This window comes from Rhinoderma darwinii, chromosome 1, assembly GCF_050947455.1.
Source record: "Rhinoderma darwinii isolate aRhiDar2 chromosome 1, aRhiDar2.hap1, whole genome shotgun sequence".
Lineage (NCBI taxonomy): Eukaryota > Metazoa > Chordata > Amphibia > Anura > Rhinodermatidae > Rhinoderma > Rhinoderma darwinii.
The window spans coordinates 275,363,375-275,381,777 of record NC_134687.1 but is presented as its reverse complement, the minus strand read 5'-3'; the positions used below and the strand labels follow the sequence as shown (position 1 = coordinate 275,381,777).

The window sequence follows — 18,403 nt, the reverse complement described above, 5'->3', positions numbered from 1 at the left end:
GCTCTCGTCAGATCGCAGAAGTTACACAGCTTAAGGCCTCGCTAGTACTAGTGTGGGAGACTGTCTGGGAATCCGTGGTGCGGTTGACTTTTTATTATGTTGTTTAGATTTTGTTTCACAATAGATTAAATAGGACTATGGATTAAGGCTTTTAATGTCAATGGCCATTCTAAGCTGAATGTGCCTGCTCTCGTCAGATCGCAGAAGTTACACAGCTTAAGGCCTCGCTAGTACGAGTGTGGGAGACTGTCTGGGAATCCGTGGTGTGGTTGACTTTTTACTATGTTGTTTAGATTTTGCTTCACAGTAGATTAAATAGGACTATGGATTAAGGCTTTAGTGTTAATGGCCATTCTAAGCTGAATCTCCCTGCTCTCGTCAGATCGCAGAAGTTACACAGCTTAAGGCCTCGCTAATACCAGTGTGGGAGACTGTCTGGGAATTCGTGGTGCGGTTGACTTTTTATTATGTCGTTTAGATTTTGTTTCACAATCGATTAAAAAGGACTATGGATTAAAGCATTTAATGTCAATGGCCATTCTAAGCTGAATGTGCCTGCTCTCGTTAGATCGCAGAAGTTACACAGCTTAACGCCTCGCTAGTACTAGTGTGGGAGACTGTCTGGGAATCCGTGGTGTGGTTGACTTTTTATTATGTCGTTTAGATTTTGTTTCTCAATAGATTAAATAGGACTATGGATTAAAGCATTTAACGTCAATGGCCATTCTAAGCTGAATGTGCCTGCTCTCGTCAGATTGCAGAAGTTACACAGCTTAAGGCCTCGCTAGTTCCAGTGTGGGAGACTGTCTGGGAATCCGTGGTGCGGTTGACTTTTTATTATGTCGTTTAGATTTTGTTTCACAATAGATTAAATAGGACTATGGATTAACGCATTTAACGTCAATGGCCATTCTAAGCTGAATGTGCCTGCTCTCGTCAGAACGCAGAAGTTACACAGCTTAATGCCTCGCTAGTACCAGTGTGGGAGACTGTCTGGGAATACGTGGTGCGGTTGAATTTTTATTATGTCGTTTAGATTTTGTTTCACAATCGATTAAAAAGGACTATGGATTAAAGCATTTAATGTCAATGGCCATTCTAAGCTGAATGTCACTGCTCTCGTCAGATCGCAGAAGTTACACAGCTTAAGGCCTCGATTGTACGAGTGTGGGAGACTGTCTGGGAATCCGTGGTGCGGTTGACTTTTTATTATGTTGTTTAGATTTTGTTTCACAATAGATTAAATAGGACTATGGATTAAGGCTTTTAATGTCAATGGCCATTCTAAGCTAAATGTGCCTGCTCTCGTCAGATCGCAGAAGTTACACAGCTTAAGGCCTCGCTAGTACGAGTGTGGGAGACTGTCTGGGAATCCGTGGTGCGGTTGACTTTTTATTATGTCGTTTAGATTTTGTTTCACAATAGATTAAATAGGACTATGGATTAAAGCATTTAACGTCAATGGCCATTCTAAGCTAAATGTGCCTGCTCTCGTCAGATCGCAGAAGTTACACAGCTTAAGCCCTCGCTAGTACCAGTGTGGGAGACTGTCTGGGAATCCGTGGTGCAGTTGACTTTTTATTATGTCGTTTAGATTTTGTTTCACAATTGATTAAAAAGGACTATGGATTAAAGAATTTAATGTCAATGGCCATTCTAAGCTGAATGTCCCTGCTCTCGTCAGATCGCAGAAGTTACACAGCTTAAGGCCTTGCTAGTACGAGTGTGGGAGACTGTCTGGGAATCCGTGGTGCGGTTGACTTTTTATTATGTTGTTTAGATTTTGTTTCACAATAGATTAAATAGGACTATGGATTAAGGCTTTTAATGTCAATGGCCATTCTAAGCTGAGTGTGCCTGCTCTCGTTAGATCGCAGAAGTTACACAGCTTAAGGTCTCGCTAGTACCAGTGTGGGAGACTGTCTGGGAATCCGTGGTGCGTTGAATTTTTATTATGTCGTTTAGATTTTGTGTCACAATCGATTAAATAGGACTATGGATTAAAGCATTTAATGTCAATGGCCATTCTAAGCTGAATGCCCCTGCTCTCGTCAGATCGCAGAGGTTACACAGCCTAAGGCCTTGCTAGTACCAGTGTGGGAGACTGTCTGGGAATCCGTGGTGCGGTTGACTTTTTATTATGTTGTTTCGATTTTGTTTCACAATCGATTAAAAAGGACTATGGATTAAAGCATTTAATGTCAATGGCCATTCTAAGCTGAATGTCCCTGCTCTCGTCAGATCGCAGAAGTTACACAGCTTAAGGCCTCACTAGTACCAGTGTGGGAGACTGTCTGGGAATCCGTGGTGCGGTTAACTTTTTATTATGTCGTTTAGATTTTGTTTCACAATCGATTAAAAAGGACTATGAATTAAAGCATTTAATGTCAATGGCCATTCTAAGCTGAATGTGCCTGCTCTCGTCAGATCGCAGAAGTTACACAGCTTAAGGCCTCGCTAGTACCAGTGTGGGAGACTGTCTGGGAATCCGTGGTGCGGTTGACTTTTTATTATGTCGTTTAGATTTTGTTTCACAATAGATTAAATAGGACTATGGATTAAAGCATTTAACGTCAATGGCCATTCTAAGCTGAATGTGCCTGCTCTCGTCAGAACGCAGAAGTTACACAGCTTAAGGCCTCGCTAGTACCAGTGTGGGAGACTGTCTGGGAATCCGTGGTGCGCTTGCCTTTTTATTATGTCGTTTAGATTTTGTTTCACAATCGATTAAAAAGGACTATGGATTAAAGCATTTAATGTCAATGGCCATTCTAAGCTGAATGTGCCTGCTCTCGTCAGATCGCAGAAGTTACACAGCTTAAGGCCTCGCTAGTACCAGTGTGGGAGACTGTCTGGGAATCCGTGGTGCGGTTGACTTTTTATTATGTCGTTTAGATTTTGTTTCACAATCGATTAAAAAGGACTATGGATTAAAGCATTTAATGTCAATGGCCATTCTAAGCTGAATGTGCCTGCTCTCGTCAGATCGCAGAAGTTACACAGCTTAAGGCCTCGCTAGTACCAGTGTGGGAGACTGTCTGGGAATCCGTGGTGCGGTTGCCTTTTTATTATGTCGTTTAGATTTTGTTTCACAATAGATTAAATAGGACTATGGATTAAAGCATTTAATGTCAATGGCCATTCTAAGCTGAATGTGCCTGCTCTCGTCAGAACGCAGAAATTACACAGCTTAAGGCCTCGCTAGTACCAGTGTGGGAGACTGTCTGGGAATCCGTGGTGCGGTTGACTTTTTATTATGTCGTTTAGATTTTGTTTCACAATCGATTAAAAAGGACTATGGATTAAAGCATTTAATGTCAATGGCCATTCTAAGCTGAATGTGCCTGCTCTCGTCAGATCGCAGAAGTTACACAGCTTAAGGCCTCGCTAGTACCAGTGTGGGAGACTGTCTGGGAATCCGTGGTGCGGTTGACTTTTTATTATGTCGTTTAGATTTTGTTTCACAATAGATTAAATAGGACTATGGATTAAAGCATTTAACGTCAATGGCCATTCTAAGCTGAATGTGCCTACTCTCGTCAGATCGCAGAAGTAACACAGTTTAAGGCCTCGCTAGTACCAGTGTGGGAGACTGTCTGGGAATCCGTGGTGCGGTTGACTTTTTATTATGTCGTTTAGATTTTGTTTTACAATCGATTAAAAAGGACTATGGATTAAAGCATTTATTGTCAATGGCCATTCTAAGCTGAATGTGCCTGCTCTCGTTAGAGCGCAGAAGTTACACAGCTTAACGCCTCGCTAGTACCAGTGTGGGAGACTGTCTGGGAATCCGTGGTGCGGTTGACTTTTTATTATGTCGTTTAGATTTTGTTTCACAATAGATTAAATAGGACTATGGATTAAAGCATTTAACGTCAATGGCCATTCTAAGCTGAATGTGCCTGCTCTCGTCAGATTGCAGAAGTTACACAGCTTAAGGCCTCGCTAGTACCAGTGTGGGAGACTGTCTGGGAATCCGTGGTGCGGTTGACTTTTTATTATGTCGTTTAGATTTTGTTTCACAATAGATTAAATAGGACTATGGATTAAAGCATTTAACGTCAATGGCCATTCTAAGCTGAATGTGCCTGCTCTCGTCAGAACGCAGAAGTTACACAGCTTAATGCCTCGCTAGTACCAGTGTGGGAGACTGTCTGGGAATACGTGGTGCAGTTGAATTTTATTATGTCGTTTAGATTTTGTTTCACAATCGATTAAAAAGGACTATGGATTAAAGTGTTTAATGTCAATGGCCATTCTAAGCTGAATGTCCCTGCTCTCGTCAGATCGCAGAAGTTACACAGCTTAAGGCCTCGCTTGTACGAGTGTGGGAGACTGTCTGGGAATCCGTGGTGCGGTTGACTTTTTATTATGTTGTTTAGATTTTGTTTCACAATAGATTAAATAGGACTATGGATTAAGGCTTTTTATGTCAATGGCCATTCTAAGCTAAACGTGCCTGCTCTCGTCAGATCGCAGAAGTTACACAGCTTAAAGCCTCGCTAGTACCAGTGTGGGAGACTGTCTGGGAATACGTGGTGCGGTTGAATTTTTATTATGTCGTTTAGATTTTGTTTCACAATCGATTAAAAAGGACTATGGATTAAAGCATTTAATGTCAATGGCCATTCTAAGCTGAATGTGCCTGCTCTCGTTAGATCGCAGAAGTTACACAGCTTAAGGCCTCGCTAGTACGAGTGTGGGAGACTGTCTGGGAATCCGTGGTGCGGTTGACTTTTTATTATGTCGTTTAGATTTTGTTTCACAATAGATTAAATAGGACTATGGATTAAAGCATTTAACGTCAATGGCCATTCTAAGCTGAATGTGCCTGCTCTCGTCAGATCGCAGAAGTTACACAGCTTAAGCCCTCGCTAGTACCAGTGTGGGAGACTGTCTGGGAATCCGTGGTGCAGATGACTTTTTATTATGTCGTTTAGATTTTGTTTCACAATTGATTAAAAAGGACTATGGATTAAAGAATTTAATGTCAATGGCCATTCTAAGCTGAATGTCCCTGCTCTCGTCAGATCGCGGAAGTTACACAGCTTAAGGCCTTGCTAGTACGAGTGTGGGTGACTGTCTGGGAATCCGTGGTGCGGTTGACTTTTTATTATGTTGTTTAGATTTTGTTTCACAATAGATTAAATAGGACTATGGATTAAGGCTTTTAATGTCAATGGCCATTCTAAGCTGAGTGTGCCTGCTCTCGTTAGATCGCAGAAGTTACACAGCTTAAGGCCTCGCTAGTACCAGTGTGGGAGACTGTCTGGGAATCCGTGGTGCGTTGAAATTTTATTATGTCGTTTAGATTTTGTTTCACAATCGATTAAAAAGGACTATGGATTAAAGCATTTAATGTCAATGGCCATTCTAAGCTGAATGCCCCTGCTCTCGTCAGATCGCAGAAGTTACACAGCCTAAGGCCTCGCTAGTACCAGTGTGGGAGACTGTCTGGGAATCCGTGGTGCAGTTGACTTTTTATTATGTTGTTTCGATTTTGTTTCACAATCGATTAAAAAGGACTATGGATTAAAGCATTTAATGTCAATGGCCATTCTAAGCTGAATGTCCCTGCTCTCGTCAGATCGCAGAAGTTACACAGCTTAAGGCCTCACTAGTACGAGTGTGGGAGACTGTCTGGGAATCCGTGGTGCGGTTGACTTTTTATTATGTCGTTTAGATTTTGTTTCACAATCGATTAAAAAGGACTATGAATTAAAGCATTTAATGTCAATGGCCATTCTAAGCTGAATGTGCCTGCTCTCGTCAGATCGCAGAAGTTACACAGCTTAAGGCCTCGCTAGTACCAGTGTGGGAGACTGTCTGGGAATCCGTGGTGCGGTTGACTTTTTATTATGTCGTTTAGATTTTGTTTCACAATCGATTAAAAAGGACTATGGATTAAAGCATTTAATGTCAATGGCCATTCTAAGCTGAATGTGCCTACTCTCGTCAGATCGCAGAAGTTACACAGCTTAAGGCCTTGCTAGTACCAGTGTGGGAGACTGTCTGGGAATCCGTGGTGCGGTTGACTTTTTATTATGTCGTTTAGATTTTGTTTCACAATCGATTAAAAAGGACTATGGATTAAAGCATTTAATGTCAATGGCCATTCTAAGCTGAATGTGCCTGCTCTCGTCAGATCGCAGAAGTTACACAGCTTAAGGCCTCGCTAGTACCAGGGTGGGAGACTGTCTGGGAATCCGTGGTGCGGTTGACTTTTTATTATGTCGTTTAGATTTTGTTTCACAATAGATTAAATAGGACTATGGATTAAAGCATTTAACGTCAATGGCCATTCTAAGCTGAATGTGCCTACTCTCGTCAGATCGCAGAAGTTACACAGCTTAAGGCCTCGCTAGTACCAGTGTGGGAGACTGTCTGGGAATCCGTGGTGCGGTTGACTTTTTATTATGTCGTTTAGATTTTGTTTCACAATAGATTAAATAGGACTATGGATTAAAGCATTTAACGTCAATGGCCATTCTAAGCTGAATGTGCCTGCTCTCGTCAGATCGCAGAAGTTACACAGCTTAAGGCCTCGCTAGTACCAGTGTGGGAGACTGTCTGGGAATCCGTGGTGCGGTTTACTTTTTATTATGTCGTTTAGATTTTGTTTCACAATCGATTAAAAAGGACTATGGATTAAAGCATTTAATGTCAATGGCCACTCTAAGCTGAATGTGCCTGCTCTCGTTAGATCGCAGAAGTTACACAGCTTAACGCCTCACTAGTACCAGTGTGGGAGACTGTCTGGGAATCCGTGGTGCGGTTGACTTTTTATTATGTTGTTTAGATTTTGTTTCACAATAGATTAAATAGGACTATGGATTAAAGCATTTAACGTCAATGGCAATTCTAAGCTGAATGTGCCTGCTCTCGTCAGATCGCAGAAGTTACACAGCTTAAGGCCTCGCTAGTACCAGTGTGGGAGACTGTCTGGGAATCTGTGGTGCAGTTAACTTTTTATTATGTCGTTTAGATTTTGTTTCACAATCGATTAAAAAGGACTATGGATTAAAGAATTTAATGTCAATGGCCATTCTAAACTGAATGTCCCTGCTCTCGTCAGATCGCAGAAGTTACACAGCTTAAGGCCTCGCTAGTACAAGTGTGGGAGACTGTCTGGGAATCCGTGGTGCGGTTGACTTTTTATTATGTTGTTTAGATTTTGTTTCACAATAGATTAAATAGGACTATGGATTAAGGCTTTTAATGTCAATGGCCATTCTAGGCTGAGTGTGCCTGCTCTCGTCAGATCGCAGAAGTTACACAGCTTAAGGCCTCGCTAGTACCAATGTGGGAGACTGTCTGTGAATCCGTGGTGGGGTTGACTTCTTATTATGTCGTTTAGATTTTGTTTCACAATCGATTAAAAAGGACTATGGATTAAAGCATTTAATGTCAATGGCCATTCTAAGCTGAATGTGCCTGCTCTCGTTAGATCGCAGAAGTTACATAGCTTAACGCCTCGCTAGTACCAGTGTGGTAGACTGTCTGGGAATCCGTGGTGCGGTTGACTTTTTATTATGTCGTTTAGATTTTGTTTCACAATAGATTAAATAGGACTATGGATTAAAGCATTTACCGTCAATGGCCATTCTAAGCTGAATGTGCCTGCTCTCGTCAGATCGCAGAAGTTACACAGCTTAAGCCCTCGCTAGTACCAGTGTGGGAGACTGTCTGGGAATCCGTGGTGCGGTTGAATTTTTATTATGTCGTTTAGATTTTGTTTCACAATCGATTAAAAAGGACTATGGATTAAAGCATTTAATGTCAATGGCCATTCTAAGCTGAATGCCCCTGCTCTCGTCAGATCGCAGAAGTTACACAGCCTAAGGCCTCGCTAGTACCAGTGTGGGAGACTGTCTGGGAATCCGTGGAGCGGTTGACTTTTTATTATGTTGTTTCGATTTTGTTTCACAATCGATTAAAAAGGACTATGGATTAAAGCATTTAATGTCAATGGCCATTCTAAGCTGAATGTCCCTGCTCTCGTCAGATCGCAGAAGTTACACAGCTTAAGGCCTCACTAGTACCAGTGTGGGAGACTGTCTGGGAATCCGTGGTGCGGTTGAATTTTTATTATGTCGTTTAGATTTTGTTTCACAATCGATTAAAAAGGACTATGGATTAAAGCATTTAACGTCAATGGCCATTCTAAGCTGAATGTGCCTGCTCTCGTCAGAACGCAGAAGTTACACAGCTTAATGCCTCGCTAGTACCAGTGTGGGAGACTGTCTGGGAATCCGTGGTGCGGTTGACTTTTTATTATGTTGTTTAGATTTTGTTTCACAATCGATTAAAAAGGACTATGGATTAAAGCCTTTAATGTCAATGGCCATTCTAAGCTGAATGTCCCTGCTCTTGTTAGATCGCAGAAGTTACACAGCTTAACGCCTCGCTAGTACCAGTGTGGGAGACTGTCTGGGAATCCATGGTGCGGTTGACTTTTTATTATGTCGTTTAGATTTTGTTTCACAATAGATTAAATAGGACTATGGATTAAAGCATTTAATGTCAATGGCCATTCTAAGCTGAATGTGCCTGCTCTCGTCAGATCGCAGAAGTTACACAGCTTAAGGCCTCGCTAGTACCAGTGTGGGAGACTGTCTGGGAATCCATGGTGCGGTTGACTTTTTATTATGTCGTTTAGATTTTGTTTCACAATAGATTAAATAGGACTATGGATTAAAGCATTTAACGTCAATGGCCATTCTAAGCTGAATGTGCCTGCTCTCGTCAGAACGCAGAAGTAACACAGCTTAAGGCCTCGCTAGTACCAGTGTGGGAGACTGTCTGGGAATCCGTGGTGCGGTTGAATTTTTATTATGTCGTTTAGATTTTGTTTCACAATCGATTAAAAAGGACTATGGATTAAAGCATTTAATGTCAATGGCCATTCTAAGCTGAAGGTCCCTGCTCTCGTCAGATCGCAGAAGTTACACAGCTTAAGGCCTCGCTAGTACCAGTGTGGGAGACTGTCTGGGAATCCGTGGTGCGGTTGACTTTTTACTATGTTGTTTAGATTTTGTTTCACAATAGATTAAATAGGACTATGGATTAAGGCTTTTAATGTCAATGGCCATTCTAAGCTGAATGTGCCTGCTCTCGTCAGATCGCAGAAGTTACACAGCTTAAGGCCTCGCTAGTACCAGTGTGGGAGACTGTCTGGGAATCCGTGGTGCGGTTGACTTTTTATTATGTCGTTTAGATTTTGTTTCACAATAGATTAAATAGGACTATGGATTAAGGCTTTTAATGTTAATGGCCATTCTAAGCTGAATGTGCCTGCTCTCGTCAGATCGCAGAAGTTACACAGCTTAAGGCCTCGCTAGTACCAGTGTGGGAGACTGTCTGGGAATCCGTGGTGCGGTTGACTTTTTATTATGTAGTTTAGATTTTGTTTCACAATCGATTAAAAAGGACTATGGATTAAGGCTTTTAATGTTAATGGCCATTCTAAGCTGAATGTGCCTGCTCTCGTCAGATCGCAGAAGTTACACAGCTTAAGGACTCGCTAGTACCAGTGTGGGAGACTGTCTGGGAAGCCGTGGTGCGGTTGACTTTTTATTATGTCGTTTAGATTTTGTTTCACAATCGATTAAAAAGGACTATGGATTAAAGCATTTAATGTCAATGGCCATTCTAAGCTGAATGTCCCTGCTCTCGTCAGATCGCAGAAGTTACACAGCTTAAGGCCTCGCTAGTACCAGTCTGGGAGACTGTCTGGGAATCCGTGGTGCGGTTGACTTTTTATTATGTCGTTTAGATTTTGTTTCACAATCGATTAAAAAGTACTATGGATTAAAGCATTTAATGTCAATGGCCATTCTAAGCTGAATGTGCCTGCTCTCGTCAGATCGCAGAAGTTACACAGCTTAAGGCCTCGCTAGTACCAGTGTGGGAGACTGTCTGGGAATCCGTGGTGTGGTTGACTTTTGATTATGTCGTTTAGATTTTGTTTCACAATAGATTAAATAGGACTTTGGATTAAAGCATTTAACGTCAATGGCCATTCTAAGCTGAATGTGCCTGCTCTCGTTAGATCGCAGAAGTTACACAGCTTAACGCCTCGCTAGTACCAGTGTGGGAGACTGTCTGGGAATCCGTGGTGCGGTTGACTTTTTATTATGTCGTTTAGATTTTGTTTCACAATAGATTAAATAGGACTATGGATTAAAGGATTTAACGTCAATGGCCATTCTAAGCTGAATGTGCCTGCTCTCGTCAGATCGCAGAAGTTACACAGCTTAAGTCCTCGCTAGTACCAGTGTGGGAAACTGTCTGGGAATCCGTGGAGCGGTTGAATTTTTATTATGTCGTTTAGATTTTGTTTCACAATCGATTAAAAAGGACTATGGATTAAAGCATTTAATGTCAATGGCCATTCTAAGCTGAATGTGCCTGCTCTCGTCAGATCGCAGAAGTTACACAGCTTAAGGCCTCGCTGGTACCAGTGTGGGAGACTGTCTGGGAATCCGTGGTGCGGTTGACTTTTTATTATGTCGTTTAGATTTTGTTTCACAATAGATTAAATAGGACTATGGATTAAAGCATTTAACGTCAATGGCCATTCTAAGCTGAATGTGCCTGCTCTCGTCAGAACGCAGAAGTTACACAGCTTAAGGCCTCGCTAGTACCATTGTGGGAGACTGTCTGGGAATCCGTGGTGCGGTTGACTTTTTATTATGTCGTTTAGATTTTGTTTCACAATCGATTAAAAAGGACTATGGATTAAAGCATTTAATGTCAATGGCCATTCTAAGCTGAATGTGCCTGCTCTCGTCAGATCGCAGAAATTACACAGCTTAAGGCCTCGCTAGTACCAGTGTGGGAGACTGTCTGGGAATCCATGGTGCGGTTGACTTTTTATTATGTCGTTTAGATTTTGTTTCACAATAGATTAAATAGGACTATGGATTAAAGCATTTAACGTCAATGGCCATTCTAAGCTGAATGTGCCTGCTCTCGTCAGAACGCAGAAGTTACACAGCTTAAGGCCTCGCTAGTACCAGTGTGGGAGGCTGTCTGGGAATCCGTGGTGCGGTAGACTTTTTATTATGTCGTTTAGATTTTGTTTCACAATCGATTAAAAAGGACTATGGATTAAAGCATTTAATGTCAATGGCAATTCTAAGCTGAATGTGCCTGCTCTCGTTAGATCGCAGAAGTTACACAGCTTAAGCCCTCGCTAGTACCAGTGTGGGAGAGTGTCTGGGAATCCGTGGTGCGGTTGACTTTTTATTATGTCGTTTAGATTTTGTTTCACAATAGATTAAATAGGACTATGGATTAAAGCATTTAACGTCAATGGCCATTCTAAGCTGAATGTGCCTGCTCTCGTCAGATCGCAGAAGTTACACAGCTTAAGGCCTCGCTAGTACCAGTGTGGGAGACTGTCTGGGAATCTGTGGTGCGGTTGAATTTTTATTATGTCGTTTAGATTTTGTTTCACAATCGATTAAAAAGGACTATGGATTAAAGCATTTAATGGCAATGGCCATTCTAAGCTGAATGTCCCTGCTCTCGTCAGATCGCAGAAGTTACACAGCTTAAGGCCTTGCTAGTACCAGTGTGGGAGACTGTCTGGGAATCCGTGGTGCGGTTGTGTTTTTATTATGTTGTTTAGATTTTGTTTCACAATCGATTAAAAAGGACTATGGATTAAAGCATTTAATGTCAATGGCCATTCTAAGCTGAATGTGCCTGCTCTCGTCAGACCGCAGAAGTTACACAGCTTAAGGCCTCGCTAGTACCAGTGTGGGAGACTGTCTGGGAATCCGTGGTGCGGTTGACTTTTTATTATGTCGTTTAGATTTTGTTTCACAATCGATTAAAAAGGACTATGGATTAAAGCATTTAATGTCAATGGCCATTCTAAGCTGAATGTGCCTGCTCTCGTCAGATCGCAGAAGTTACACAGCTTAAGGCTTTGCTAGTACCAGTGTGGGAGACTGTCTGGGAATCCGTGGTGCGGTTGACTTTTTATTATGTCGTTTAGATTTTGTTTCACAATAGATTAAATAGGACTATGGATTAAAGCATTTAACGTCAATGGCCATTCTAAGCTGAATGTGCCTGCTCTCGTCAGAACGCAGAAGTTACACAGCTTAAGGCCTCGCTAGTACCAGTGTGGGAAACTGTCTGGGAATCCGTGGTGCGGTTGAATTTTTATTATGTCGTTTAGATTTTGTTTCACAATCGATTAAAAAGGACTATGGATTAAAGCATTTAATGTCAATGGCCATTCTAAGCTGAATGTGCCTCCTCTCGTCAGACCGCAGAAGTTACACAGCTTAAGGCCTCGCAAGTACCAGTGTGGGAGACTGTCTGGGAATCCGTGGTGCGGTTGACTTTTTATTATGTCGTTTAGATTTTGTTTCACAATCGATTAAAAAGGACTATGGATTAAAGCATTTAATGTCAATGGCCATTCTAAGCTGAATGTCCCTGTTCTCGTCAGATCGCAGAAGTTACACAGCTTAAGGCCTCGCTAGTACCAGTGTGGGAGACTGTCTGGGAATACGTGGTGCAGTTGACTTTTTATTATGTTGTTTAGATTTTGTTTCACAATAAATTAAATAGGACTATGGATTAAGGCTTTTAATGTCAATGGCCATTCTAAGCTGAATGTGCCTGCTCTCGTCAGATCGCAGAAGTTACACAGCTTAAGGCCTCGCTAGTATCAGTGTGGGAGACTGTCTGGGAATCCGTGGTGTGGTTGACTTTTTATTATGTCGTTTAGATTTTGTTTCACAATCGATTAAAAAGGACTATGGATTAAAGCATTTAAAGTCAATGGCCATTCTAAGCTGAATGTGCAAGCTCTCGTTAGATTGCAGAAGTTACACAGCTTAACGCCTCGCTAGTACCAGTGTGGGAGACTGTCTGGGAATCCGTGGTGCGGTTGACTTTTTATTATGTCGTTTACATTTTGTTTCACAATAGATTAAATAGGACTATGGAGTAAAGCATTTAACGTCAATGGCCATTCTAAGCTGAATGTGCCTGCTCTCGTCAGATCGCAGAAGTTAAACAGCTTAAGGCCTCGCTAGTACCAGTGTGGGAGACTGTCTGGGAATCCGTGGTGTGGTTGAATTTTTATTATGTCGTTTAGATTTTGTTTCACAATCGATTAAAAAGGACTATGGATTAAAGCATTTGATGTCAATGGCCATTCTAAGCTGAATGTCCCTGCTCTCGTCAGATCGCAGAAGTTACACAGCTTAAGGCCTCGCTAGTACCAGTGTGGGAGACTGTCTGGGAATCCGTGGTGCGGTTGACTTTATATTATGTTGTTTAGATTTTGTTTCACAATCGATTAAAAAGGACTATGGATTAAAGCATTTAATGTCTATGGCCATTCTAAGCTGAATGTGCCTGCTCTCGTCAGATCGCAGAAGTTACACAGCTTAAGGCCTCGCTAGTACCAGTGTGGGAGACTGTCTGGGAATCCGTGGTGCGGCTGACTTTTTATTATGTCGTTTAGATTTTGTTTCACAATAGATTAAATAGGACTATGGATTAAAGCATTTAACGTCAATGGCCATTCTAAGCTCAATGTGCCTGCTCTCGTCAGAACGCAGCAGTTACACAGCTTAAGGCCTCGCTAGTACCAGTGTGGGAGACTGTCTTGGAATCCGTGGTGCGGTTGAATTTTTATTATGTCGTTTAGATTTTGTTTCACAATCGATTAAAAAGGACTATGGATTAAAGCATTTAATGTCAATGGACATTCTAAGCTGAATGTCCCTGCTCTCATCAGATCGCAGAAGTTACACAGCTTAAGACCTCGCTAGTACCAGTGTGGGAGACTGTCTGGGAATCCGTGGTGCGGTTGACTTTTTATTATGTTGTTTAGATTTTGTTTCACAATAGATTAAATAGGACTATGGATTAAGGCTTTTAATGTCAATGGCCATTCTAAGCTGAATGTGCCTGCTCTGGTCAGAACGCAGAAGTTACACAGCTTAAGGCCTCGCTAGTACCAGTGTGGGAGACTGTCTGGGAATCCGTGGTGCGGTTGACATTTTTATTGTGTCGTTTAGATTTTGTTTCACAATCGATTAAAAAGGACTATGGATTAAAGCATTTAATGTCAATGGCCATTCTAAGCTGAATGTGCCTGCTCTCGTCAGATCGCAGAAGTTACACAGCTTAAGGCTTTGCTAGTACCAGTGTGGGAGACTGTCTGGGAATCCGTGGTGCGGTTGACTTTTTATTATGTCGTTTAGATTTTGTTTCACAATAGATTAAATAGGACTATGGATTAAAGCATTTAACGTCAATGGCCATTCTAAGCTGATTGTGCCTGCTCTCGTCAGAACGCAGAAGTTACACAGCTTAAGGCCTCGCTAGTACCAGTGTGGGAAACTGTCTGGGAATCCGTGGTGCGGTTGAATTTTTATTATGTCGTTTAGATTTTGTTTCACAATCGATTAAAAAGGACTATGTATTAAAGCATTTAATGTCAATGGCCATTCTAAGCTGAATGTCCCTGTTCTCGTCAGATCGCAGAAGTTACACAGCTTAAGGCCTCGCTAGTACCAGTGTGGGAGACTGTCTGGGAATACGTGGTGCGGTTGACTTTTTATTATGTTGTTTAGATTTTGTTTCACAATAAATTAAATAGGACTATGGATTAAGGCTTTTAATGTCAATGGCCATTCTAAGCTGAATGTGCCTGCTCTCGTCAGATCGCAGAAGTTACACAGCTTAAGGCCTCGCTAGTACCAGTGTGGGAGACTGTCTGGGAATCCGTGGTGTGGTTGACTTTTTATTATGTCGTTTAGATTTTGTTTCACAATCGATTAAAAAGGACTATGGATTAAAGCATTTAATGTCAATGGCCATTCTAAGCTGAATGTGCAAGCTCTCGTTAGATTGCAGAAGTTACACAGCTTAACGCCTCGCTAGTACCAGTGTGGGAGACTGTCTGGGAATCCGTGGTGCAGTTGACTTTTTATTATGTCGTTTACATTTTGTTTCACAATAGATTAAATAGGACTATGGAGTAAAGCATTTAACGTCAATGGCCATTCTAAGCTGAATGTGCCTGCTCTCGTCAGATCGCAGAAGTTACACAGCTTAAGGCCTCGCTAGTACCAGTGTGGGAGACTGTCTGGGAATCCGTGGTGTGGTTGAATTTTTATTATGTCGTTTAGATTTTGTTTCACAATCGATTAAAAAGGACTATGGATTAAAGCATTTGATGTCAATGGCCATTCTAAGCTGAATGTCCCTGCTCTCGTCAGATCGCAGAAGTTACACAGCTTAAGGCCTCGCTAGTACCAGTGTGGGAGACTGTCTGGGAATCCGTGGTGCGGTTGACTTTATATTATGTTGTTTAGAATTTGTTTCACAATCGATTAAAAAGGACTATGGATTAAAGCATTTAATGTCTATGGCCATTCTAAGCTGAATGTGCCTGCTCTCGTCAGATCGCAGAAGTTACACAGCTTAAGGCCTCGCTAGTACCAGTGTGGGAGACTGTCTGGGAATCCGTGGTGCGGCTGACTTTTTATTATGTCGTTTAGATTTTGTTTCACAATAGATTAAATAGGACTATGGATTAAAGCATTTAACGTCAATGGCCATTCTAAGCTCAATGTGCCTGCTCTCGTCAGAACGCAGCAGTTACACAGCTTAAGGCCTCGCTAGTACCAGTGTGGGAGACTGTCTTGTAATCCGTGGTGCGGTTGAATTTTTATTATGTCGTTTAGATTTTGTTTCACAATAGATTAAATAGGACTATGGATTAAAACATTTAACGTCAATGGCAATTCTAAGCTGAATGTGCTTGCTCTCGTCAGAACGCAGAAGTTACACAGCTTAAGGCCTCGCTAGTACCAGTGTGGGAGACTGTCTGGGAATCCGTGGTGCGGTTGAATTTTTATTATGTCGTTTAGATTTTGTTTCACAATCGATTAAAAAGGACTATGGATTAAAGCATTTAATGTCAATGGCCATTCTAAGCTGAAGGTCCCTGCTCTCGTCAGATCGCAGAAGTTACACAGCTTAAGGCCTCGCTAGTACCAGTGTGGGAGACTGTCTGGGAATCCGTGGTGCGGTTGACTTTTTACTATGTTGTTTAGATTTTGTTTCACAATAGATTAAATAGGACTATGGATTAAGGCTTTTAATGTCAATGGCCATTCTAAGCTGAATGTGCCTGCTCTCGTCAGATCGCAGAAGTTACACAGCTTAAGGCCTCGCTAGTACCAGTGTGGGAGACTGTCTGGGAATCCGTGGTGCGGTTGACTTTTTATTATGTAGTTTAGATTTTGTTTCACAATCGATTAAAAAGGACTATGGATTAAGGCTTTTAATGTTAATGGCCATTCTAAGCTGAATGTGCCTGCTCTCGTCAGATCGCAGAAGTTACTCAGCTTAAGGACTCGCTAGTACCAGTGTGGGAGACTGTCTGGGAATCCGTGGTGCGGTTGACTTTTTATTATGTCGTTTAGATTTTGTTTCACAATCGATTAAAAAGGACTATGGATTAAAGCATTTAATGTCAATGGCCATTCTAAGCTGAATGTTCCTGCTCTCGTCAGATCGCAGAAGTTACACAGCTTAAGGCCTCGCTAGTACCAGTGTGGGAGACTGTCTGGGAATCCGTGGTGCGGTTGACTTTTTATTATGTCGTTTAGATTTTGTTTCACAATCGATTAAAAAGTACTATGGATTAAAGCGTTTAATGTCAATGGCCATTCTAAGCTGAATGTGCCTGCTCTCGTCAGATCGCAGAAGTTACACAGCTTAAGGCCTCGCTAGTACCAGTGTGGGAGACTGTCTGGGAATCCGTGGTGTGGTTGACTTTTGATTATGTCGTTTAGATTTTGTTTCACAATAGATTAAATAGGACTTTGGATTAAAGCATTTAACGTCAATGGCCATTCTAAGCTGAATGTGCCTGCTCTCGTTAGATCGCAGAAGTTACACAGCTTAACGCCTCGCTAGTACCAGTGTGGGAGACTGTCTGGGAATCCGTGGTGCGGTTGACTTTTTATTATGTCGTTTAGATTTTGTTTCACAATAGATTAAATAGGACTATGGATTAAAGGATTTAACGTCAATGGCCATTCTAAGCTGAATGTGCCTACTCTCGTCAGATCGCAGAAGTTACACAGCTTAAGTCCTCGCTAGTACCAGTGTGGGAGACTGTCTGGCAATCCGTGGAGCGGTTGAATTTTTATTATGTCGTTTAGATTTTGTTTCACAATCGATTAAAAAGGACTATGGATTAAAGCATTTAATGTCAATGGCCATTCTAAGCTGAATGTGCCTGCTCTCGTCAGATCGCAGAAGTTACACAGCTTAAGGCCTCGCTAGTACCAGTGTGGGAGACTGTCTGGGAATCCGTGGTGCGGTTGACTTTTTATTATGTCGTTTAGATTTTGTTTCACAATAGATTAAATAGGACTATGGATTAAAGCATTTAACGTCAATGGCCATTCTAAGCTGAATGTGCCTGCTCTCGTCAGAACGCAGAAGTTACACAGCTTAAGGCCTCGCTAGTACCAGTGTGGGAGACTGTCTGGGAATCCGTGGTGCGGTTGACTTTTTATTATGTCGTTTAGATTTTGTTTCACAATCGATTAAAAAGGACTATGGATTAAAGCATTTAATGTCAATGGCCATTCTAAGCTGAATGTGCCTGCTCTCATCAGATCGCAGAAATTACACAGCTTAAGGCCTCGCTAGTACCAGTGTGGGAGACTGTCTGGGAATCCATGGTGCGGTTGACTTTTTATTATGTCGTTTAGATTTTGTTTCACAATAGATTAAATAGGACTATGGATTAAAGCATTTAACGTCAATGGCCATTCTAAGCTGAATGTGCCTGCTCTCGTCAGAACGCAGATGTTACACAGCTTAAGGCCTCGCTAGTACCAGTGTGGGAGGCTGTTTGGGAATCCGTGGTGCGGTAGACTTTTTATTATGTCGTTTAGATTTTGTTTCACAATCGATTAAAAAGGACTATGGATTAAAGCATTTAATGTCAATGGCAATTCTAAGCTGAATGTGCCTGCTCTCGTTAGATCGCAGAAGTTACACAGCTTAAGCCCTCGCTAGTACCAGTGTGGGAGAGTGTCTGGGAATCCGTGGTGCGGTTGACTTTTTATTATGTCGTTTAGATTTTGTTTCACAATAGATTAAATAGGACTATGGATTAAAGCATTTAACGTCAATGGCCATTCTAAGCTGAATGTACCTGCTCTCGTCAGAACGCAGCAGTTACACAGCTTAAGGCCTCGCTAGTACCAGTGTGGGAGACTGTCTTGTAATCCGTGGTGCGGTTGAATTTTTATTATGTCGTTTAGATTTTGTTTCACAATCGATTAAAAAGGACTATGGATTAAAGCATTTAATGTCAATGGACATTCTAAGCTGA

At 41.8% G+C, this 18,403-nt stretch overlaps 86 pseudogenes; all 86 read left to right on the top strand.

Moving 5' to 3' along the window:
* The first annotated feature begins 156 nt into the window (after positions 1–156).
* On the top strand, positions 157–275 carry LOC142738402 (5S ribosomal RNA; annotated as a pseudogene).
* A 66-nt stretch (positions 276–341) lies between these two features.
* Positions 342–460, top strand: LOC142691671 (5S ribosomal RNA; annotated as a pseudogene).
* A 67-nt stretch (positions 461–527) lies between these two features.
* Positions 528–646, top strand: LOC142693755 (5S ribosomal RNA; annotated as a pseudogene).
* A 67-nt stretch (positions 647–713) lies between these two features.
* Positions 714–832, top strand: LOC142688283 (5S ribosomal RNA; annotated as a pseudogene).
* Positions 833–899: 67 nt separating this feature from the next.
* LOC142678266 (5S ribosomal RNA) lies at positions 900–1,018 on the top strand (annotated as a pseudogene).
* A 67-nt stretch (positions 1,019–1,085) lies between these two features.
* LOC142706616 (5S ribosomal RNA) lies at positions 1,086–1,204 on the top strand (annotated as a pseudogene).
* A 67-nt stretch (positions 1,205–1,271) lies between these two features.
* Positions 1,272–1,390, top strand: LOC142676465 (5S ribosomal RNA; annotated as a pseudogene).
* Positions 1,391–1,457: 67 nt separating this feature from the next.
* On the top strand, positions 1,458–1,576 carry LOC142692168 (5S ribosomal RNA; annotated as a pseudogene).
* Positions 1,577–1,643: 67 nt separating this feature from the next.
* LOC142672026 (5S ribosomal RNA) lies at positions 1,644–1,762 on the top strand (annotated as a pseudogene).
* Positions 1,763–2,014: 252 nt separating this feature from the next.
* On the top strand, positions 2,015–2,133 carry LOC142690274 (5S ribosomal RNA; annotated as a pseudogene).
* A 67-nt stretch (positions 2,134–2,200) lies between these two features.
* Positions 2,201–2,319, top strand: LOC142665845 (5S ribosomal RNA; annotated as a pseudogene).
* Positions 2,320–2,386: 67 nt separating this feature from the next.
* Positions 2,387–2,505, top strand: LOC142715186 (5S ribosomal RNA; annotated as a pseudogene).
* A 67-nt stretch (positions 2,506–2,572) lies between these two features.
* LOC142738357 (5S ribosomal RNA) lies at positions 2,573–2,691 on the top strand (annotated as a pseudogene).
* Positions 2,692–2,758: 67 nt separating this feature from the next.
* Positions 2,759–2,877, top strand: LOC142715175 (5S ribosomal RNA; annotated as a pseudogene).
* A 67-nt stretch (positions 2,878–2,944) lies between these two features.
* Positions 2,945–3,063, top strand: LOC142735667 (5S ribosomal RNA; annotated as a pseudogene).
* Positions 3,064–3,130: 67 nt separating this feature from the next.
* LOC142715560 (5S ribosomal RNA) lies at positions 3,131–3,249 on the top strand (annotated as a pseudogene).
* A 67-nt stretch (positions 3,250–3,316) lies between these two features.
* Positions 3,317–3,435, top strand: LOC142715164 (5S ribosomal RNA; annotated as a pseudogene).
* A 67-nt stretch (positions 3,436–3,502) lies between these two features.
* On the top strand, positions 3,503–3,621 carry LOC142699810 (5S ribosomal RNA; annotated as a pseudogene).
* Positions 3,622–3,688: 67 nt separating this feature from the next.
* On the top strand, positions 3,689–3,807 carry LOC142695568 (5S ribosomal RNA; annotated as a pseudogene).
* Positions 3,808–3,874: 67 nt separating this feature from the next.
* On the top strand, positions 3,875–3,993 carry LOC142736479 (5S ribosomal RNA; annotated as a pseudogene).
* Positions 3,994–4,060: 67 nt separating this feature from the next.
* On the top strand, positions 4,061–4,179 carry LOC142680078 (5S ribosomal RNA; annotated as a pseudogene).
* A 66-nt stretch (positions 4,180–4,245) lies between these two features.
* LOC142675831 (5S ribosomal RNA) lies at positions 4,246–4,364 on the top strand (annotated as a pseudogene).
* A 253-nt stretch (positions 4,365–4,617) lies between these two features.
* On the top strand, positions 4,618–4,736 carry LOC142737279 (5S ribosomal RNA; annotated as a pseudogene).
* Positions 4,737–4,803: 67 nt separating this feature from the next.
* LOC142697694 (5S ribosomal RNA) lies at positions 4,804–4,922 on the top strand (annotated as a pseudogene).
* Positions 4,923–4,989: 67 nt separating this feature from the next.
* Positions 4,990–5,108, top strand: LOC142683560 (5S ribosomal RNA; annotated as a pseudogene).
* A 252-nt stretch (positions 5,109–5,360) lies between these two features.
* LOC142735943 (5S ribosomal RNA) lies at positions 5,361–5,479 on the top strand (annotated as a pseudogene).
* Positions 5,480–5,546: 67 nt separating this feature from the next.
* LOC142738321 (5S ribosomal RNA) lies at positions 5,547–5,665 on the top strand (annotated as a pseudogene).
* Positions 5,666–5,732: 67 nt separating this feature from the next.
* LOC142715153 (5S ribosomal RNA) lies at positions 5,733–5,851 on the top strand (annotated as a pseudogene).
* Positions 5,852–5,918: 67 nt separating this feature from the next.
* LOC142679696 (5S ribosomal RNA) lies at positions 5,919–6,037 on the top strand (annotated as a pseudogene).
* A 67-nt stretch (positions 6,038–6,104) lies between these two features.
* Positions 6,105–6,223, top strand: LOC142735886 (5S ribosomal RNA; annotated as a pseudogene).
* A 67-nt stretch (positions 6,224–6,290) lies between these two features.
* LOC142738329 (5S ribosomal RNA) lies at positions 6,291–6,409 on the top strand (annotated as a pseudogene).
* Positions 6,410–6,476: 67 nt separating this feature from the next.
* Positions 6,477–6,595, top strand: LOC142736142 (5S ribosomal RNA; annotated as a pseudogene).
* A 67-nt stretch (positions 6,596–6,662) lies between these two features.
* On the top strand, positions 6,663–6,781 carry LOC142707703 (5S ribosomal RNA; annotated as a pseudogene).
* A 67-nt stretch (positions 6,782–6,848) lies between these two features.
* On the top strand, positions 6,849–6,967 carry LOC142685107 (5S ribosomal RNA; annotated as a pseudogene).
* A 67-nt stretch (positions 6,968–7,034) lies between these two features.
* On the top strand, positions 7,035–7,153 carry LOC142686166 (5S ribosomal RNA; annotated as a pseudogene).
* Positions 7,154–7,592: 439 nt separating this feature from the next.
* Positions 7,593–7,711, top strand: LOC142689809 (5S ribosomal RNA; annotated as a pseudogene).
* A 67-nt stretch (positions 7,712–7,778) lies between these two features.
* On the top strand, positions 7,779–7,897 carry LOC142666348 (5S ribosomal RNA; annotated as a pseudogene).
* A 67-nt stretch (positions 7,898–7,964) lies between these two features.
* Positions 7,965–8,083, top strand: LOC142666195 (5S ribosomal RNA; annotated as a pseudogene).
* A 67-nt stretch (positions 8,084–8,150) lies between these two features.
* Positions 8,151–8,269, top strand: LOC142737478 (5S ribosomal RNA; annotated as a pseudogene).
* A 253-nt stretch (positions 8,270–8,522) lies between these two features.
* On the top strand, positions 8,523–8,641 carry LOC142737312 (5S ribosomal RNA; annotated as a pseudogene).
* Positions 8,642–8,708: 67 nt separating this feature from the next.
* On the top strand, positions 8,709–8,827 carry LOC142737916 (5S ribosomal RNA; annotated as a pseudogene).
* Positions 8,828–8,894: 67 nt separating this feature from the next.
* Positions 8,895–9,013, top strand: LOC142735721 (5S ribosomal RNA; annotated as a pseudogene).
* A 67-nt stretch (positions 9,014–9,080) lies between these two features.
* Positions 9,081–9,199, top strand: LOC142715142 (5S ribosomal RNA; annotated as a pseudogene).
* Positions 9,200–9,266: 67 nt separating this feature from the next.
* On the top strand, positions 9,267–9,385 carry LOC142730030 (5S ribosomal RNA; annotated as a pseudogene).
* A 67-nt stretch (positions 9,386–9,452) lies between these two features.
* LOC142683809 (5S ribosomal RNA) lies at positions 9,453–9,571 on the top strand (annotated as a pseudogene).
* A 67-nt stretch (positions 9,572–9,638) lies between these two features.
* On the top strand, positions 9,639–9,757 carry LOC142735594 (5S ribosomal RNA; annotated as a pseudogene).
* A 67-nt stretch (positions 9,758–9,824) lies between these two features.
* LOC142733612 (5S ribosomal RNA) lies at positions 9,825–9,943 on the top strand (annotated as a pseudogene).
* A 67-nt stretch (positions 9,944–10,010) lies between these two features.
* Positions 10,011–10,129, top strand: LOC142681617 (5S ribosomal RNA; annotated as a pseudogene).
* A 67-nt stretch (positions 10,130–10,196) lies between these two features.
* On the top strand, positions 10,197–10,315 carry LOC142693158 (5S ribosomal RNA; annotated as a pseudogene).
* A 67-nt stretch (positions 10,316–10,382) lies between these two features.
* Positions 10,383–10,501, top strand: LOC142735896 (5S ribosomal RNA; annotated as a pseudogene).
* A 67-nt stretch (positions 10,502–10,568) lies between these two features.
* On the top strand, positions 10,569–10,687 carry LOC142736676 (5S ribosomal RNA; annotated as a pseudogene).
* A 67-nt stretch (positions 10,688–10,754) lies between these two features.
* LOC142737060 (5S ribosomal RNA) lies at positions 10,755–10,873 on the top strand (annotated as a pseudogene).
* A 67-nt stretch (positions 10,874–10,940) lies between these two features.
* LOC142736086 (5S ribosomal RNA) lies at positions 10,941–11,059 on the top strand (annotated as a pseudogene).
* A 253-nt stretch (positions 11,060–11,312) lies between these two features.
* Positions 11,313–11,431, top strand: LOC142738312 (5S ribosomal RNA; annotated as a pseudogene).
* Positions 11,432–11,498: 67 nt separating this feature from the next.
* LOC142689249 (5S ribosomal RNA) lies at positions 11,499–11,617 on the top strand (annotated as a pseudogene).
* A 67-nt stretch (positions 11,618–11,684) lies between these two features.
* Positions 11,685–11,803, top strand: LOC142728892 (5S ribosomal RNA; annotated as a pseudogene).
* A 67-nt stretch (positions 11,804–11,870) lies between these two features.
* Positions 11,871–11,989, top strand: LOC142737367 (5S ribosomal RNA; annotated as a pseudogene).
* Positions 11,990–12,056: 67 nt separating this feature from the next.
* On the top strand, positions 12,057–12,175 carry LOC142737415 (5S ribosomal RNA; annotated as a pseudogene).
* A 67-nt stretch (positions 12,176–12,242) lies between these two features.
* On the top strand, positions 12,243–12,361 carry LOC142701139 (5S ribosomal RNA; annotated as a pseudogene).
* Positions 12,362–12,428: 67 nt separating this feature from the next.
* On the top strand, positions 12,429–12,547 carry LOC142735541 (5S ribosomal RNA; annotated as a pseudogene).
* Positions 12,548–12,614: 67 nt separating this feature from the next.
* LOC142738453 (5S ribosomal RNA) lies at positions 12,615–12,733 on the top strand (annotated as a pseudogene).
* A 253-nt stretch (positions 12,734–12,986) lies between these two features.
* LOC142717219 (5S ribosomal RNA) lies at positions 12,987–13,105 on the top strand (annotated as a pseudogene).
* A 67-nt stretch (positions 13,106–13,172) lies between these two features.
* Positions 13,173–13,291, top strand: LOC142728522 (5S ribosomal RNA; annotated as a pseudogene).
* Positions 13,292–13,358: 67 nt separating this feature from the next.
* On the top strand, positions 13,359–13,477 carry LOC142668744 (5S ribosomal RNA; annotated as a pseudogene).
* A 67-nt stretch (positions 13,478–13,544) lies between these two features.
* LOC142708778 (5S ribosomal RNA) lies at positions 13,545–13,663 on the top strand (annotated as a pseudogene).
* Positions 13,664–13,730: 67 nt separating this feature from the next.
* Positions 13,731–13,849, top strand: LOC142675378 (5S ribosomal RNA; annotated as a pseudogene).
* A 67-nt stretch (positions 13,850–13,916) lies between these two features.
* LOC142737454 (5S ribosomal RNA) lies at positions 13,917–14,035 on the top strand (annotated as a pseudogene).
* Positions 14,036–14,103: 68 nt separating this feature from the next.
* On the top strand, positions 14,104–14,222 carry LOC142737366 (5S ribosomal RNA; annotated as a pseudogene).
* A 67-nt stretch (positions 14,223–14,289) lies between these two features.
* Positions 14,290–14,408, top strand: LOC142666131 (5S ribosomal RNA; annotated as a pseudogene).
* A 67-nt stretch (positions 14,409–14,475) lies between these two features.
* LOC142733922 (5S ribosomal RNA) lies at positions 14,476–14,594 on the top strand (annotated as a pseudogene).
* A 67-nt stretch (positions 14,595–14,661) lies between these two features.
* On the top strand, positions 14,662–14,780 carry LOC142733601 (5S ribosomal RNA; annotated as a pseudogene).
* A 253-nt stretch (positions 14,781–15,033) lies between these two features.
* On the top strand, positions 15,034–15,152 carry LOC142666563 (5S ribosomal RNA; annotated as a pseudogene).
* A 67-nt stretch (positions 15,153–15,219) lies between these two features.
* On the top strand, positions 15,220–15,338 carry LOC142728511 (5S ribosomal RNA; annotated as a pseudogene).
* A 67-nt stretch (positions 15,339–15,405) lies between these two features.
* LOC142668733 (5S ribosomal RNA) lies at positions 15,406–15,524 on the top strand (annotated as a pseudogene).
* Positions 15,525–15,777: 253 nt separating this feature from the next.
* Positions 15,778–15,896, top strand: LOC142675279 (5S ribosomal RNA; annotated as a pseudogene).
* A 67-nt stretch (positions 15,897–15,963) lies between these two features.
* Positions 15,964–16,082, top strand: LOC142735720 (5S ribosomal RNA; annotated as a pseudogene).
* Positions 16,083–16,149: 67 nt separating this feature from the next.
* LOC142715120 (5S ribosomal RNA) lies at positions 16,150–16,268 on the top strand (annotated as a pseudogene).
* A 67-nt stretch (positions 16,269–16,335) lies between these two features.
* Positions 16,336–16,454, top strand: LOC142697174 (5S ribosomal RNA; annotated as a pseudogene).
* Positions 16,455–16,521: 67 nt separating this feature from the next.
* LOC142715862 (5S ribosomal RNA) lies at positions 16,522–16,640 on the top strand (annotated as a pseudogene).
* A 67-nt stretch (positions 16,641–16,707) lies between these two features.
* LOC142733590 (5S ribosomal RNA) lies at positions 16,708–16,826 on the top strand (annotated as a pseudogene).
* Positions 16,827–16,893: 67 nt separating this feature from the next.
* Positions 16,894–17,012, top strand: LOC142681606 (5S ribosomal RNA; annotated as a pseudogene).
* A 253-nt stretch (positions 17,013–17,265) lies between these two features.
* LOC142715109 (5S ribosomal RNA) lies at positions 17,266–17,384 on the top strand (annotated as a pseudogene).
* Positions 17,385–17,451: 67 nt separating this feature from the next.
* On the top strand, positions 17,452–17,570 carry LOC142730318 (5S ribosomal RNA; annotated as a pseudogene).
* A 67-nt stretch (positions 17,571–17,637) lies between these two features.
* LOC142735751 (5S ribosomal RNA) lies at positions 17,638–17,756 on the top strand (annotated as a pseudogene).
* A 67-nt stretch (positions 17,757–17,823) lies between these two features.
* LOC142682003 (5S ribosomal RNA) lies at positions 17,824–17,942 on the top strand (annotated as a pseudogene).
* Positions 17,943–18,195: 253 nt separating this feature from the next.
* Positions 18,196–18,314, top strand: LOC142707630 (5S ribosomal RNA; annotated as a pseudogene).
* Positions 18,315–18,403: the final 89 nt, after the last annotated feature.